At 42.7% G+C, this 15490-nt stretch overlaps 1 pseudogene; it reads right to left on the bottom strand.

Moving 5' to 3' along the window:
* Positions 1 to 15176, bottom strand: part of LOC138779373 (leucine--tRNA ligase, mitochondrial-like) — a 73240-nt pseudogene extending 58064 nt beyond the window's left edge.
* Between the last annotated feature and the right edge of the window lie 314 nt (positions 15177 to 15490).

The following is a 15490-nucleotide window of genomic DNA, read 5'->3' as shown; positions in this document are numbered from 1 at the left end:
GCAAGGGGTGCCGTGGGATCCCGCTGGGAAATGTGCGCTGTCACTTTAAGCATCCCAAGAAGCTGCGGCCGCCACAGCTTCTCGGGATGAACATTTAAGTGAGCATAATGTAGGAGCAGGAAAGTGTCCGGCATCCTGCTCCTACATTCACTCCCATAGGCTGCTGGCACTTCATACCAGCAGCCTATGGGAGGCCGGGACATGACCTCTCCGGCAGGTTTAGTGATGATGTGACGTCATTACGCCTGCCGGAGGTCCTGTCCCCGCGGCTCGCAAGATGGAGCCAGAAGAGGAGGAGGAGAGCTTCTGCCTGCAGCCACAGCGTGGATTAGGTGACTAGGATGTTTGGGTTTTTTTTTAGGGGCACCTTTGGGGGCATTATTAGTTCATGGGAAACCTCTGGGGCATTATAAGTATATTGTGGGAACCTCTCAGGGCATTATTAGCTCATGGGGGCACCTCTGGGGGCATTATTAGCTCATGGGGGCACCTATGGGGGCATTATTAGCTCATGGGGGAACCTCTGGGGCATTATTAGCTCATGGGGAGGGAACCTCTGGGGGCATTATTAGCTCATGGGGGCCACAGCAGGGGGCATTATTAGTTCATGGGGGCACCTCTGGGGGCATTATTAGTATATGGGGCATCTCTGGGGGCATTATTAGTTCATGGGGGGCACCTCTGGGGGCATTATTAGTTCATGGGGGGCACTCTCTGGGGGCATTATTAGTTCATGGGGGCACCTCTGGGGGCATTATTAGTTCATGGGGGAACCTCTGGGGGCTTTATTAGTTCATGGGGCACCTCTGGGGGCATTATTAATTCATGGGGGCACAGCAGGGGATCCTACATACAGGGGGCATCCCACATTCCTACTCGCTTTACTGCACATAACACCAAACAGCCGCAGTTACTTTGGGAGCCTACAGGAGGAGAAAGGAAAGAAGTTGCTAGGAAATGTGCGGAGCCTAATTGTTTGTCTCACAGGTTCTGAGGGGATGAAACGTATCTGGAAGAAATCATCATGGAGGACTGGACTGGATGGAGAGGAAAAGGGAAAGCGACTCCTCAGATCCGTCGCTCCGTGGAATAGGACCGGGAGCAGTAGACTGCTGCTATCCTCTTTGGACTGCCTGGACGACCTAGCGATCACCCGGGCAGCCCCCCTGCAGCTTCCCGCGGCCCCTCCTGTACTCACCCGCTCGCTGCCGACACGTGGAATAGTGGCGACAGCGAGCGGGGAACGAGGAGCAAACGAGCGCTGATAGTGCTCATTTGCTCCTCTGCATCGCCCCGTGGAATAGGAGCTTTTACTGATCAAGTCTGGACCATGCTACTATACCTTTCAGAGTTCTGAGGATCTGTATATCTCAAATAATACCAAGCCGAATCAACAAAAGTATCCATGGTATCTGTCTCTCTCACAGCTGCTCCAGCACACCTGAAAAACAAGTGGATATATGAGCATGGTTACCTTGGTACAGTAATCTGGTTGCACATACTGTGTTTTCTTTCAAATTTCTCTACAGTTTATCATGCAGTTCTTGAATCAAAGCCTGAAAAAAAATCCAATAAGAAGGAGAAGTAAAGATGTAGCCAACAGCAATATTGCACTGGTGTGATATCCAAAGGTCACAGCACACTACCATGCTACATTTGTCACAGGTCACATATACAATAGTTCCTGTGGAACCCTACACAAACAGAATCTATTGCTTCTGAAACTTTGTGAAGCAGGGACTCTCATTATCTTAAAGTGACTCTGTACCCACAATCTGACCCCCCCCCCCCCCCGAACCGCTTGTACCTGGGGTCCGTTCGGCAGGTGATGCAGTTATTGTCCTAAAAAACTACTTTTAAACTTGCAGCCCCGTGCCCAACGGGCATGGCCTAGATTGTGTATGCATTAGGTTGGCACAACCTCTCTGTCCTTCCTCCGCACCCTCCTCATCATTAGGAATGCTCCAGGCAGATTGTCTCCTATTCATCAGCTGTGTGAATACTGAACATGGGCTGGATCGTTAAGGAACCTATGCAATGTTCAGACAGGAGAAAATGTTCTAGTGGCATTCCTAATGATGAAGAGGGTGGGGAGAAGGGACAGAGGGGTGGTGCAAAGTTAGGGCACAGATAATCTAAGCCCCGGCCATTGGGCAAGGGGCTGCAAGTTTAAAAGTTGTTTTTCAGGACAATAACTGCATCACCTGCCAAACGGACCCCAGGACAGACCTTGGATTAAAAGCAGCTATCCGAAAGTACAAGTGGTTTGGGGAGGGGGGGAAAGATTGTGGGTACAGAGCCACTTTAAAATAAACCAGCAATGCTTTCTTAAAGGGGTATTCCTGTCAGGTAAAATACATATTAAATCAACCCCTCCTTCTAGAGACTAACAGTTTGTTCCATACTTGTAATTTTCTTTTTAGTCTCCTTCCCCCAGTTTTGAGTCTGCTGCTTTGTGCTGAACATGCAGAAAACCGTGCGTGAGCTATTCACACTGTCTTCCCTCTGATCTCCCTACTCTCCTATCCCTTCGGAGACAGCTCATGTAAACAGCACCCCTGGCCAGTTGTCTATGCACTCTGTAATGCTGGGAGGGTTTAAAGTGGTAGTACATTTCCAGTACTTATCAACTGCTGTATGTCCTGCAGAAAGTGGTGTATTCTTTCTAGTCTGACACAATACTCTCTGCTACCATCTCTGTCTGTGTCAGGAACTCTCCAAAGCAGGGGGGGGGGTTCTATAGGGATTTTCTACTGCTCTCAATATATAAGGATAAGCGTGGATATATATTTCTATATACTTTTTTGCTATAGCGGCAGCCCAGCATCTTAGGTTTTACAAAACTATTTCACTACATTCTTGAAGTGGAATGAAAGTCTGCTGTTAGAATGGAGTGCCATAGACTTTAATGGTACTCAGTGGCGCAGTGAATTTCAAACTTTTAAAATGTACACCCTTATGTAGCCTCCCTAGGGGACTTCTGTAGGAAATATCATGACTGCTCATAGCCATCAATGTAGTACATATGTGCACCTATATGGTTAAATAGCCAGCACAGAGCTACTGATAGCATCTGGGAGCTTCCAGGTATAGAGAGGGCTCTTGATCTAAATACTGATGACAAATAATGATAGCCATGAAACTGATGTTGATAATGTGATATTGATAATAACACCATGGATTTGTCCTTTATGAAGAGAGGCTATCTGGTTTGTATTTGTCTAATGCTCTGCTTTCATAATATATGTATTACCTAGGACATTTGCAATTTTTCCATTCCAACACTTTTGCTAAGGGAGATGACCCCTTCCCTGTGAAGGCAGACACTGTAGGCAAGCCAACTGGTAGGTCATCATAAGGTACAGGGACCGTGCCACAGGATGAACAATGGATAATGGGTATAGGAGTGCCCCAGTAACGCTGCCTTGAAATTAGCCAATCCCTCAGTTTGGAACTGGTCAGGTGACCTCCAACCCCATCATCCTGAGCTTGCTTGGTTATGGCATAGAAGGCATCAAGTCTGGACATTCCTGTGAACTAAAAGGTACAAACATAATATCTTAAAGCAGTTGTGAGTCAGACATCATAAAGCTTAGAGACAGTTATTTCATTGTCACATACAATAAAACAAAGGTGTCAGAAGGAACAGAAATCATAGAAACTGTAGCCCTTTACATATAAAGGATAACATGGCAAGACAAAAATGACTGAGAGCAGGGCAAGATAAGAAAAAATTTCAGAGATGGCTTGGTAATAAGGAGCTGAACCCTGCCTTTGTGATCCATTCATGTGTCCACCCTACAGGAATGTCCAGATGTTATTCATGTGAATCAGTCACGATTTAAAGCGTCTCTGTACCCACAATCTGTCCCCCCCAAACCACTTGTACCTTCGGATAGCTGCTTTTAATCCAAGATCTGTCCTGGGGTCCGTTCGGCAGGGGATGCAGTTATTGTCATAAAAATAACTTTTAATCCTGCATCGCTGTGTCTAACGGCCGGGGCTTACATTTGTATATGCATTAGGCTGGCACCACCTCTCTGTCCTTCCTTTCCACCCTCCTCAACATTTACTGCTGTTTGAGCTTTGCACAGGTGTATTAACGATCCAGCCCATGTTCATTATACAAACAGGTGGGGAAAAGGGAGCAATCTGCCTGGAGCATTCCTAATAATGAGGAGGTTGGGGAGGAAGGACAGAGAGGGTGTGCCAGCCTAATGCATATACAAATGTAAGCCCCGGCCGTTAGACACAGCGCTGCCGGATTAAAAGTTGTTTTTATGACAATAACTGCATCCCCTGCCGAACGGACCCCAGGACAGATCTTGGATTAAAAGCAGCTATCCGAAGGTACAAGTGGTTTGGAGGGGTCAGATTGTGGGTACAGAGTCGCTTTAAGTCCACTCAGCCAATCACTGGTTGCAGCACATTGCCACTGTGAACACTACTTGGCTGAGCAGGCACTTCCTGCATGGTCAACACATCAGAGGAGAGAAGCAGAGAAAAGCAGCAGGGACCAGGTGCTCTTGGTACAGTAGTGGTAGGGAAGTGAGGCAGTTTTTAAATTCATTTCTAAAGCATCCTGAATCACTCTATTCTATACAGAGACACGGATACAATTATTTTATCAGTAGATACAATTATTATTGTAATGGCTAATTACTGGGAGGGCAGGAAAGGATTGGCATCTTGTTAAGTGAAATTCAATTTAAATTGGCAATAGTTCTTTATTGGGAATACAGAATTACTAACTGTAAGATGATACTTTCATTCACATACCTTGTCTGAATTAGATATTTTCTCAGTACCATCTTGTGTATCTATAACACTTGCATAGGAAATACCCAATGTATCTGCCAACATGGAATCATCCAAATCTATACTTGGAATTCCTGAAAATGCGAATCAGTGTTATGAAGGCAAAAAGATGAAAAGATTGGATTACATGGCTGCATAAAGTGTATATAATTGTAATCATTTTTTATCACACCATGCTGTAGAAAAATGAAATTTATAGTATGCTTGGTCACTATTAGGCTATAGGCTGTTTTCCAGGCAGTCCAGGGGATGTATCCACCTTCTCCATGGAGTGGGAAGACAGTGGGATTCAAAAGCCGACTAGTAACCTAGATAATAGCTACACGCTTCAAGAAAGTGATATTAGACGTTATTCATGTGGGTCAGTCACGATTTATGCCAGGAAAGTCAACCCCAGACAATATCAGATGCAAGTGCTATCCCAGATTGGCTTTGTCAAACATCAGCAATGAGCTTTGGCCTCCCTAGATACAACCAAGGCCTTTGACTCTATGGAAGGGAATTATTTAATACAAGTACTTGTATTTAATACAGGTGTTCCAGGTGCTAATGTGATGGTTAATAGCATAAAATAATCTTTCTTTTCACCTAAACAGGGGCACTCACCAAGGTTGCCCATTATTCCCTCTTCACTCTTTGCTTTGGTGATAGAACAGCTGGCCTGCACCTACCACAGGATGACTTTATTGCCAGTATTTGTATTGGAGGGAGAGTAAACAAGGTGGGCCTCTATGGCAATGATTTAATACTCTATTTCTTTTAAATGTCAGTCCCCCGTCCTAAAGCACTCAGACTCATTAATACCTTTGGATATTTTTCTGGTTTGAAGATTAACTGGGCATAATAAGTGATAATGCCTCTATGGGATCTTGATGACACAGCTGAATTATACAATTGGTTAAAATGGGTTTAATGAGTTATTTTGACATTAAAGATCTTACATATCTGGTGCAGTGAGATCACTGACCCAGCTGGCCTCTAGCTAGGTACGTGCCTTGTAAGCTTTCAGAGCCTTCCGAGTGGCTCTCTCAATGGCCCTCCACCCGAGCACAGGATGTCACAGTGACACCCAGGTCTGGCCCTATACCGTAAGTGTGAACACTCTCCACTGTCTGGACATAGCTGTATCACACTGATGTCCCGGTCCAGGGCGTGACTTCCCCTTCTGTCTGGCTCTATTCTGTTTCTGGATGTTGGTGCTTGTCTTTTGTCCCTGCCAGGATGTTGGTGCGCACTCTCCCCGGCTCTTGAGTTTCTGATTGACAGTAATTGTGCATCAGTAGAGAAGCTCTAAAGCAGGAGAGAGTGTGCACCGTCATACAGAAAGAGAATGATGACAGGCGCCGACATAGCACCTATACCAGTGTTTCTAAACACTGGTAGTATTTATTTCTCATGCAGTTAAAGGGGTTGTCCGGCGATAAAAAATTATTCACAGAATAACACACATTACAAAGTTATACAACTTTGTAATGTATGTTATGTCTGTGAATGGCCTGTCACGTGCCGACCACGGTCTCCGATCCTCAGCAGTGACGTCTTCTTCGGGAGGCCGGCGGATCTTCCCGAGTGCCAGCCGCCCTCTGCAGCGTCATCCGAAGCTCAGCCGCGATTGGCTGAGCATAACTGTGCTCAGCCAATCGCGGCTGAGCGGCTGATGACGCGCCCACGTCATCAGCTGCTCAGCCGCGATTGGCTGAGCACAGTTATGCTCAGCCAATCGCGGCTGAGCTTCGGATGACGCTGCAGAGGGTGGCCGGCACTCGGGAAGATCCGCCGGCCTCCCGAAGAAGACGTCACTGCTGAGGATCGGAGACCGTGGACGACACGAGATGCGGTGAGTATGATGCACCACACTTCCGGGTCTAGCGTGGGTGGGGGGAAACACGGGGAAGGGGGCCATTCACAGACATAACATACATTACAAAGTTGTATAACTTTGTAATGTGTGTTATTCTGTGAATAATTTTTTATCGCCGGACAACCCCTTTAAGTAGAACATGTTTATCAAGCTCCAAAGGTATAATTAACTAAACAAATATTAGGAACAAAAAAAAAAGCATTGACATTTTTCATTAACTTACCAATTTTACAGTCAAGGTAACCCTCAAACTCACATTTTGCAGATATAATGAGTGGTAACTCTTGTTTGGTGAACAGATTTACAGCTGACACGCGAGTGAGGCAGTCTGCAAAATCATAACAAAGAATTCATTTCCATTATTTAATCATATTTGCTATTTCACACAAATGACTGAGACCGTACCATTTTGTAGAAAGTGTACAAATGTAAGCATAGGTTCACACTTAATATAATGAAAATGTTGTTGTATGAAAACACAATACTTTCTAATAACACAATGTGCCTCTTATGGATCCACTCAGGTAGTTGAGTCAACTGAGGGGGGAATTTATCATTTGTGGCATTTATGATGCAGTTTGTAAATCTTAAAATGACTTTTTCTAGCTTCCTTAAATGCGACAATTTATTAAACTATTGCATGTTGTTTCATAAATTTGTCTCCACTGCATATATGTATCTAAACTAGAATACTTATGTTATAGGATAAGCCTGCTCTAGAACAGATTAAACTTTTATAAATATGCTTTAGGTTGAACTTGACAGACACATGTCTTTTTTTTAACCTTAATTACTACACAAGTATTTATTAAATGCTAAAATATGCTTAAAGGTGGACATATATTAAGACTGGCTCTTTCAGCGCTGGTCTTAAAAATGCACTGGCGGCTCACAGAATTTATCTAGAGGTGCAATGCCTCTACATAAATCCTGTGCACACTGGAGCCCCTGTCTGCACACAAAGTAAAAATTTATGCCAGCTCAGAGCCGGCATAGATTTCACTGGCATTTTTCAACTGGAAAAATGATGAATGTGTCACATGCAGAGAGTCCACCCCCATTATGCCCCCTCCCCTGCCATAAAATGGCATCTCCGCCATGTCTTAAATGCCGCCCAAAGTGTCACTGTGATTAATTATTATTATAATTTTTTTTGTTATCATGCTTTAACACAAAGCTGGCAGAAGTCCCAGGCCGGTACAGAGTGTCACGGCTTAATGCGCCCATCAATCAAATGACTGCCTTCTCCGTAAGCATGCAGATGATCGGGACTTCCTGTGTTTTGCCCTACTTTTTTCAATAAGCACAAGACTAAAAAACTGCCTTCAGGAGAATGGACCTTAATTTTTGAACATTATAATAACAATGACACTTTAAAAGTGAGGTGCTGGGGTGTGTATTGATGACAAAAAGCACAAATTTATGAGCGACCAAGAAACTTGGGACTTAAAAATGTGGTAGTGGTAGTTTTGATACTGTACATTAATACTGGCTTCACAGGGAATATATTCGTAATTACAGAATATTAACCATAGAGATTGTATGTAATCATGTTATTACATTTCACTGCACGTAATAACACATATTCCATGCTCAAAGTGCCTCAGTTGTGTGTCAAAGGCGCTTTAAATGACATGGCCAAAAGTGTTACATTATGGGCCCTATTATACAAAGTGATAATCGGACGAATAATATAAATAAATGATCCAAAATAATCAATATATTACCTTTGCCTGCTGCAAATGCTTCTTGTAGGGCTGCTTTAACCTTGCTGTCCCCATGCAGTAATCTGTGGTTTGGTAATATGGCAATATGAGAACCACCATAAATAGCCTCTGGATTAAAAGCATAAGCAGAAATCTTCTCTCCAGTTTCAACATTGTCCACCTGTAAAGAGAGAACATAAAACTGATTTATTGTCATGTTTAAAGCAAATGTCCAGTCCTCAGGGATGGTGATGTGTATTGTAGAATATAGGTGTACACTCATGAATGACAATGCACCTGCTTACCTGCACTATAGGAGTGCATGCAAGCGTACTTTATTCACTGTGGATTTCATGCTGCAGATCTGGTGCAGATTTAAATCAACAAACTGAAATCTGCAGCAGTAAAACCACAGCAAATTAAGTACGCTTGAAGGGAGGGCTCCATGCTACCGCTTGACCACATCCGAGATAAGTATTCTCTCTCTAATAGGAATTTTGAACAATTTCTACAGCTTAGATACACCCTACAATCTTAGCATGTGAAAGGACAATTGACAATAACCTCACATTCCCTCATTCTGGAGATGGGAGACGGGGACAGATAAGGAAATAATATCATATGAATATAAACAATTGCTCGACAAATTAACTAAAAACCATTGGTGATAAAAGAAAAGTGGGAAGAGGATGTTGTTAACATTAAGAATTCTTATTGGTAAAATCTACTGAGCCTTAGGGCCCTACTACACGCCCAATATTAAGGAGCAAGCGAGCACCAACCTGTCAGGTCAGCACTCGCTTGCTCCTCGTTCCCTGCTTGCTGTCTGTACTATTACATGCACAGACATCAAAGAGGGAGAGCATGGGTGGTCCAAAGAAGAGAACAGCGGTTTGCTGCTGCTGCCCCTATTGCATTAAGCGAGGGCCAGCAGACCAACGCTATCATCATCATGTATTTAGAGCATGCTGAAAGACAACAATCGTACGACATCGTGCATTTCAAATGACTGCTGCCTTTCAAAGTAAGTTATTACACAAAGCGATTATCACTTGGGCAGAACATCATTAGCATATACGGCACTCTCCCCGCTGGAGAAAGATATCTACACAGTTGTTACAACTATATCACCAGTTTTGTCTGACAACTGTTACTGTATCTACAGTAGCTATTACACTTATTAGTCACACAATAGTCCAATCCATAGTCGTCCTAGTGCCAAATACATCATTATTGTTATTATTAGATCTTAATAATACTCTCAAATATTGTGTGTTCACAACTCTGACCTCTTCATATTATAGACTGAATGGATTAGGCCTTTTATGCATAGCGGCCAGCATGACTCAAAAAAAAAACAAAAAAAAAAAAAAAAGTTACCTTTAACATGCAGTCAAAAAAGCAGCCAGTGCAGTCACCAATCCAGTTAGCCTGCATGCTTTTAACACCGTACCACTCAGGCAGATCTGCTAAAGCCTCCTGCATTGCCTGCAATGAGATGGTTATGTATGTATTTAGATATCAAAATGAGTAATACTTCCCACACATTGTATGCAGACCATATGCCACAAACTACATACATATATTACAGTAAATACTATACAACGTGGCACCAAATTATAAATATACAGTTGCTTGACAAAAGTGTTTTGCTAACTTCATTCTTATTACCTAAAAGTTCTTGAGGTGCAGGAATAAGAAGGACAAATGCAAAATCATTACTGCATATACAGTGGTACCTCGGTACTCGAACATAATCGGTTCTGGAAGGCTGTTCCAGAACCGAGCAGTTCGAGAACAGAGCTGTCAGTTCCCATAGGGAACAATAAAAATCGGATTGATTGGTTCTTACACTCCGTGGGTCAGGTACAGAGCACCCAGCCCACAGAGTGTAAAAACACTCCATATCCCCAGCAACAGTGAGAGGCAGGAGCGGGTGTCTATTTAAACTTGCTGCCGTGCTCCTGCTCCACTCAGCTGCGGGGGACACCGCATAATGATGGGATTCCCCACTTCTTTACAGGGTGTCCCTCGCAGCTGAGAAGCAAGTTTAAATAGCCGCCAGCTCCTGCCTCTCACTGTGGGGACGCTCTGTAAAGAAGCCGGCCAGGGGGCGCACTGCTCCCTGCAGAAGCGCTTCCTATGCTTACCCAGCCGGTACACTTCTATAGCCTGCGGCGCGCCCGTGCTGTTGCGCCCGCAGCCTCACTCACCAGCTTCTTAGCTTCTTGCTCCCGCTGCTCCCTGCTGCCTCTGCAGGGTGAAGGTGAGTTCCGAGCAAAACTTCAGGGGGAAACTTAGTTCAAATACCGAATTGTTCGAACTCCGAGGTGTTCGGGAACCAAAGTTTTACTGTGTATATAAATTTAAGTCTCTTTAGGGCTCAGTTTTCCTTTGGCATTGGAGAGATTCTGATGCCACAACTGATCCCACTGTTCTCAATTGGAGAATTTGTGATATCGAGGCTGCGTTCACAGAAATGATCTGTTCACACAATGTTGAAATGAGTGGATGGCCGCCATATAACAGTAAATAAATGCCATTATTTCAATATAACAGCCGTTGTTCTAAAATAACAGCAAATATTTGCCATTAAATGGCGGCCATCCATTCAACTTAAACATTGTGTGAACAGAGCCTTTCTGTGTTTTTTAATCCACTCCTGGTTTTGGTTGCAATACTGACTGAAATATACTGACTGAAATATACATATACTGACTGAAATATACATAGTGTGAACCCAGCCCTAAAATGTAAGATGCAGCAGCAGCAGAAGGCAGCACAAGCCGGATAGGAGAACATTTCCTGGAGCATTTTCCTACCCAGCTTGAAACTTTTCTAGTAATTAATAGTGGCACACACTATAGATGCTAGGCTCTGCCCACCAGCTGGGACTACTGAAAATTACAGATAAAACTTGCATAGCCGAAATCTGCTACAAAATGCAATATAAAAGATAAATAACAGCCAAGTATAGTAGTGCTTCTCCTCATGTACACCAACAGGACAGATTATCCTTAAAGAGTCACTATTGTGATTTTTTTTGCAGAAATCAATAGTCCAGGCGATTTTAGGAAACTTTGTAATTGGGTTTATAAGGCAAATATGCCATTATCTGCATTTAAAAAGACTTTTTTCAGGTCAACCCCCTCTTCTCCTTTTTGTCATCCAATGCAAAAAATCAGGAAATTGTGACTTGTTGCATCAGACACAACCCTGTCTGTTCTATAGAGGGGGAGGGGGGAGTTAGTCAGCAGCAGAGAGCAGAGAACAAAGGATTACACAAACACGGAGCTGGGTGACAGCGTATTCAGAGGTCAGAGAGGTCAGTGGTGACTGTCAGAGGAGATAGAGGGTGATGTTGCTGTAGATAACTCTTTGTTGTCCTGTTTTGGTGTTTTATTTCCCTCTCTACATAGGAGAACAATAAAGACAGGGGGAGAGCTTCAAACTGCTTTTTCATGATAAAAAAATAACTTTCCGACTAATAAACCCAATTACAAAGTTTCTTAAAATCGCCTGGACTATTGATTTCTGCAAAAAGAAATTCACGACAGTGACTCTTTCACCCCCTAACAACACAGGGCGTATATTTACGCCCTGTGGTCGCTTTGGGGACTTCAGAGGGGGCCGCACGGCGAGCCCGCTCTGAAACGCCGCGTCCCGGGTGCGGCATGTAGCCCAGGACCGTGGCTATTAGGGGGCAAATTCCGATTGCTGTGCGGTATAAGAATCCCCCCCCCCCCCCGAGGAGCGATTCACACATCCCAGGTCGGCAGTTGGTTGTTTTCGGGTGCAGCAGCCGAAAGCAATCGAGTGCCTATCTTATTGATCTATGCTGTATAACTCTACAGCATAGATCTCAATGAGAGATCAGTGTGCATTTACTAGAAGTCCCCTAGAGGGGCTTCTAGTATATGAAATAAATAAATAAAGTGTCATTATTGATAAAAAAAAAAATCCCCTAATAAAAGTCCAAATCACCCCCTTTTCCCAAGTTATAAATAAAAATAAATAAATAAATCAACAAACATGTTTGGTATCGCCGCGTGCGTAATAGCCCAAATTATTAATTTATTTCATTCCTGATATCGCACGGTAAACGACGTAAGCACAAAAAAATCCCAAAGTGGAAAATTTTGCATTTTTGGTTGCATCAAATCCAGAAAAATTGTAATAAAAAGCGATCAAAAAGTTGCATATGCGCAAGGCCTGCAGCAGGCCATAGCAATCTATGGCCGATCTCATCGATCTTTGCTGTGTATATACACAGCATTGATCTCTATGAGAGATCATTGCTGTGGATATACAAGTCCCCCAGGGGGACTTCTAGTTGATGTGTAAAAAAAAAAAAAGTAAAACAGTGTTTTTATTAATAAAAAATCCCCTCCCCTAATAAAAGTCCAAATCACCCCCTTTTCCCATTTTATAAATAAAATTAATAAACAAAAAAATAAACATATTTGGTATCGCGCCGCGCACGTAATCGCCCGAACTATTAATTAATCACATTCCTGATCTTGCACGGTAAACGGCGTCAGCGCAAAAAAATTCCAAAGTGCAAAATTGCGCATTTTTGGTCGCATCGAATCCAGAAAAAATGTAATAAAAAGTGATCAAAAAGTCGTATATGCGCAATCAAGGTACCGTTAGAAAGAACACATCATGGCGCAAAAAATGACACCTCACACAGCCCCATAGACCAAAGGATAAAAGCGCTATAAGCATGGGAATAGAGCGATTTTAAGGAACATATATTTGTTAACAATGATTTGAATTTTTTACAGACCATCAGATAATATAAAAGTTATACATGTTATATATCGTTGTAATCGTAACAACTTGAAGAACATGCATAACAAGTCAGTTTTACCATAGGGTGAACGGCGTAAATGCAAAACTCCCCAAAATCAAAACAAATTCGTTTTTTTTTCAATTTGAAGGCGCAAATGATTTTTTTCCGTTTTCGCAGCATATGTTATGGAAAAATGCCTGCCATTGCAAAGTACAATTGGTTTCGCAAAAATTAGCGCTCATATAAGTCTCTAGGTGAAAAAATGCAAGCGCTATGGACTTTTAAACATAAAATGGAAAAAGCAAAAGCGCAAAAACGAAAATTGGCTTTGACCTTAAGGGGTTAAACCATAAAAATACATTATAAGCAAAAAAAAAACTGAACATAGGCTGTATGAATTTAAAAAAAAAATGGTAATATAGTACAGCTTATGATAATTACAACTTAAAGAGCCTCTTTCAGTAGGTTTATGCTGTCCTATCTTAGGGTAGCATAAACTAATGACAGAGCAGCCACAGAAAGATGCATCACTTACATTGTTCTGTGCAGCTGATTCGGAGATATCCTCCTGAATAACAAACATGGACAATAAGTAGTCCTCTCCATTATTTGCATGAGCCCAGTAGTCCTGGGTATTTATGAGAAGCAGAAAACTCCACCCACCAGTTGCTGATTGGCAGTTATCTATCCATGCTGTTTATAGGCAGCCAACTGTCCATCAGCAGCTAGAGGGTGAGGGGAGGGGTGTGGCAAGAATCCTATTTTCCTACATTTTCGGAAAACAACTAAACAAAAGGATTTATGTAATACACTGATCTGTTCAGCATTTTTGTTACTAGTTTACGCTGCTCTCATTTACGGCAGCATAAACCTAGTGACTAGAGATGAGCGAACCTCGGGCATGCTCGAGTCCATCCGAACCCGAACTTTCGGCATTGGCTGTATCCATGTTTTCAGACAACCTTAGAGCTTTATCCAAGTTCAGCAGCCCCAGCTAATCAAATACCGAACGTTCGGGTCCGGATCAACTCGAACCCAGTTCGCTCATCTCTACTAGTGACAGATTCCTTTTAAAAAAAGATACGCTAAATAACCAGACCAGGTCTTCTTTTTAACAGATATATTGCTCCTTTTCATTAGTTTTACCACCATAATGATCCAAGCCCAATGACACAGAGCACTGTCCTCTTCAAGGTGGCATGGTGGTGGAAATTATCAGCTAACAGGTCCCTATAGCATTTACCATTCAAGGACTGTGGTATCATGACAACTGTCCTAGAGTATGCAAGGAAAATGCTCCCCATATTGGAATAAAGAATAAGATTAAGACAGGTTCGAGATCTGTTATATTTATGTTGGTTTAGGGAGTATTGACTCTCGATAGATTACAGGAGTCCATATATTTAAAAATTTATGTCGGGTCAAGTCTAAATATCTGATCTACTCAAAGCCAGGTATTTATGGACCTGTTTATAGTCTGTTCCTGGCTTTGGCTTCAAAAATCTGTCAGATAAATCTCTGTGTAAACACAACATAATCCATGACAGCAGAATCCCTCCTCCCTGACTGAGCGCACTGATTGGGACTAGGAGTGGAGCAGGTGTTTGCATAGTCTGGCTGGTCATATATTCTATCAGGAACTTTTTTCCTCCAGAATTTTATGGTGTGTCAATTTTATGGTGAGTGCAACTTCAATGTTTTCTTACAATATAGGCTGATTCCCACATCTGTAGAGCTGACCCATTAATTTAAATAGGTGGACCCGTGCCCCAATAACTACCGGTGTTTGTGTGGGACCACAGAAACGATGTGGGAAAGGGGCCATATATGTATGTATGTGTGTGTGTGTGTGTGTAAATAATTTCTTTACAAAGTAAAACAGATCTGGCCTATGCTAAAGAACACTAGCTGCTACTTGGAGAAATCTCACTGTATTCCACAGGGTAATACAATTGCAGACATTCACAAATCTCTTCAAAACATAGATATTTAGCATCAAAGACCAATATGTGGAGAACAGTCACCATGGCAACCACTTATGTCTGCCCAAGACTAGAACATGCAAAGCTGCTGATTTGAATTACAATGCTACAAGTTACTTTGCCATCTGTATTGTTCATGTATGTGTGTCTCTTAGTAAGAATATGTGGCACATTAGTTCTTTGCATTGGTACCGAAAGGAAACATGAACTAATCCCTCCAAGCCAATACCCAGACAGGAATCCTCCATGCAGTGGCTGGGAGTCTCCTTAAAGGAGAAGTCCGGCAAAAAATGTTATTGAAGTACTGTATTGCCCCCAAATGTTATAC

Source organism: Dendropsophus ebraccatus, unplaced genomic scaffold (assembly GCF_027789765.1).
Source record: "Dendropsophus ebraccatus isolate aDenEbr1 unplaced genomic scaffold, aDenEbr1.pat pat_scaffold_726_ctg1, whole genome shotgun sequence".
Lineage (NCBI taxonomy): Eukaryota > Metazoa > Chordata > Amphibia > Anura > Hylidae > Dendropsophus > Dendropsophus ebraccatus.
The sequence above is the reverse complement of the archived record's forward strand: the minus strand, read 5'-3'. Positions and strand labels throughout refer to the sequence as shown.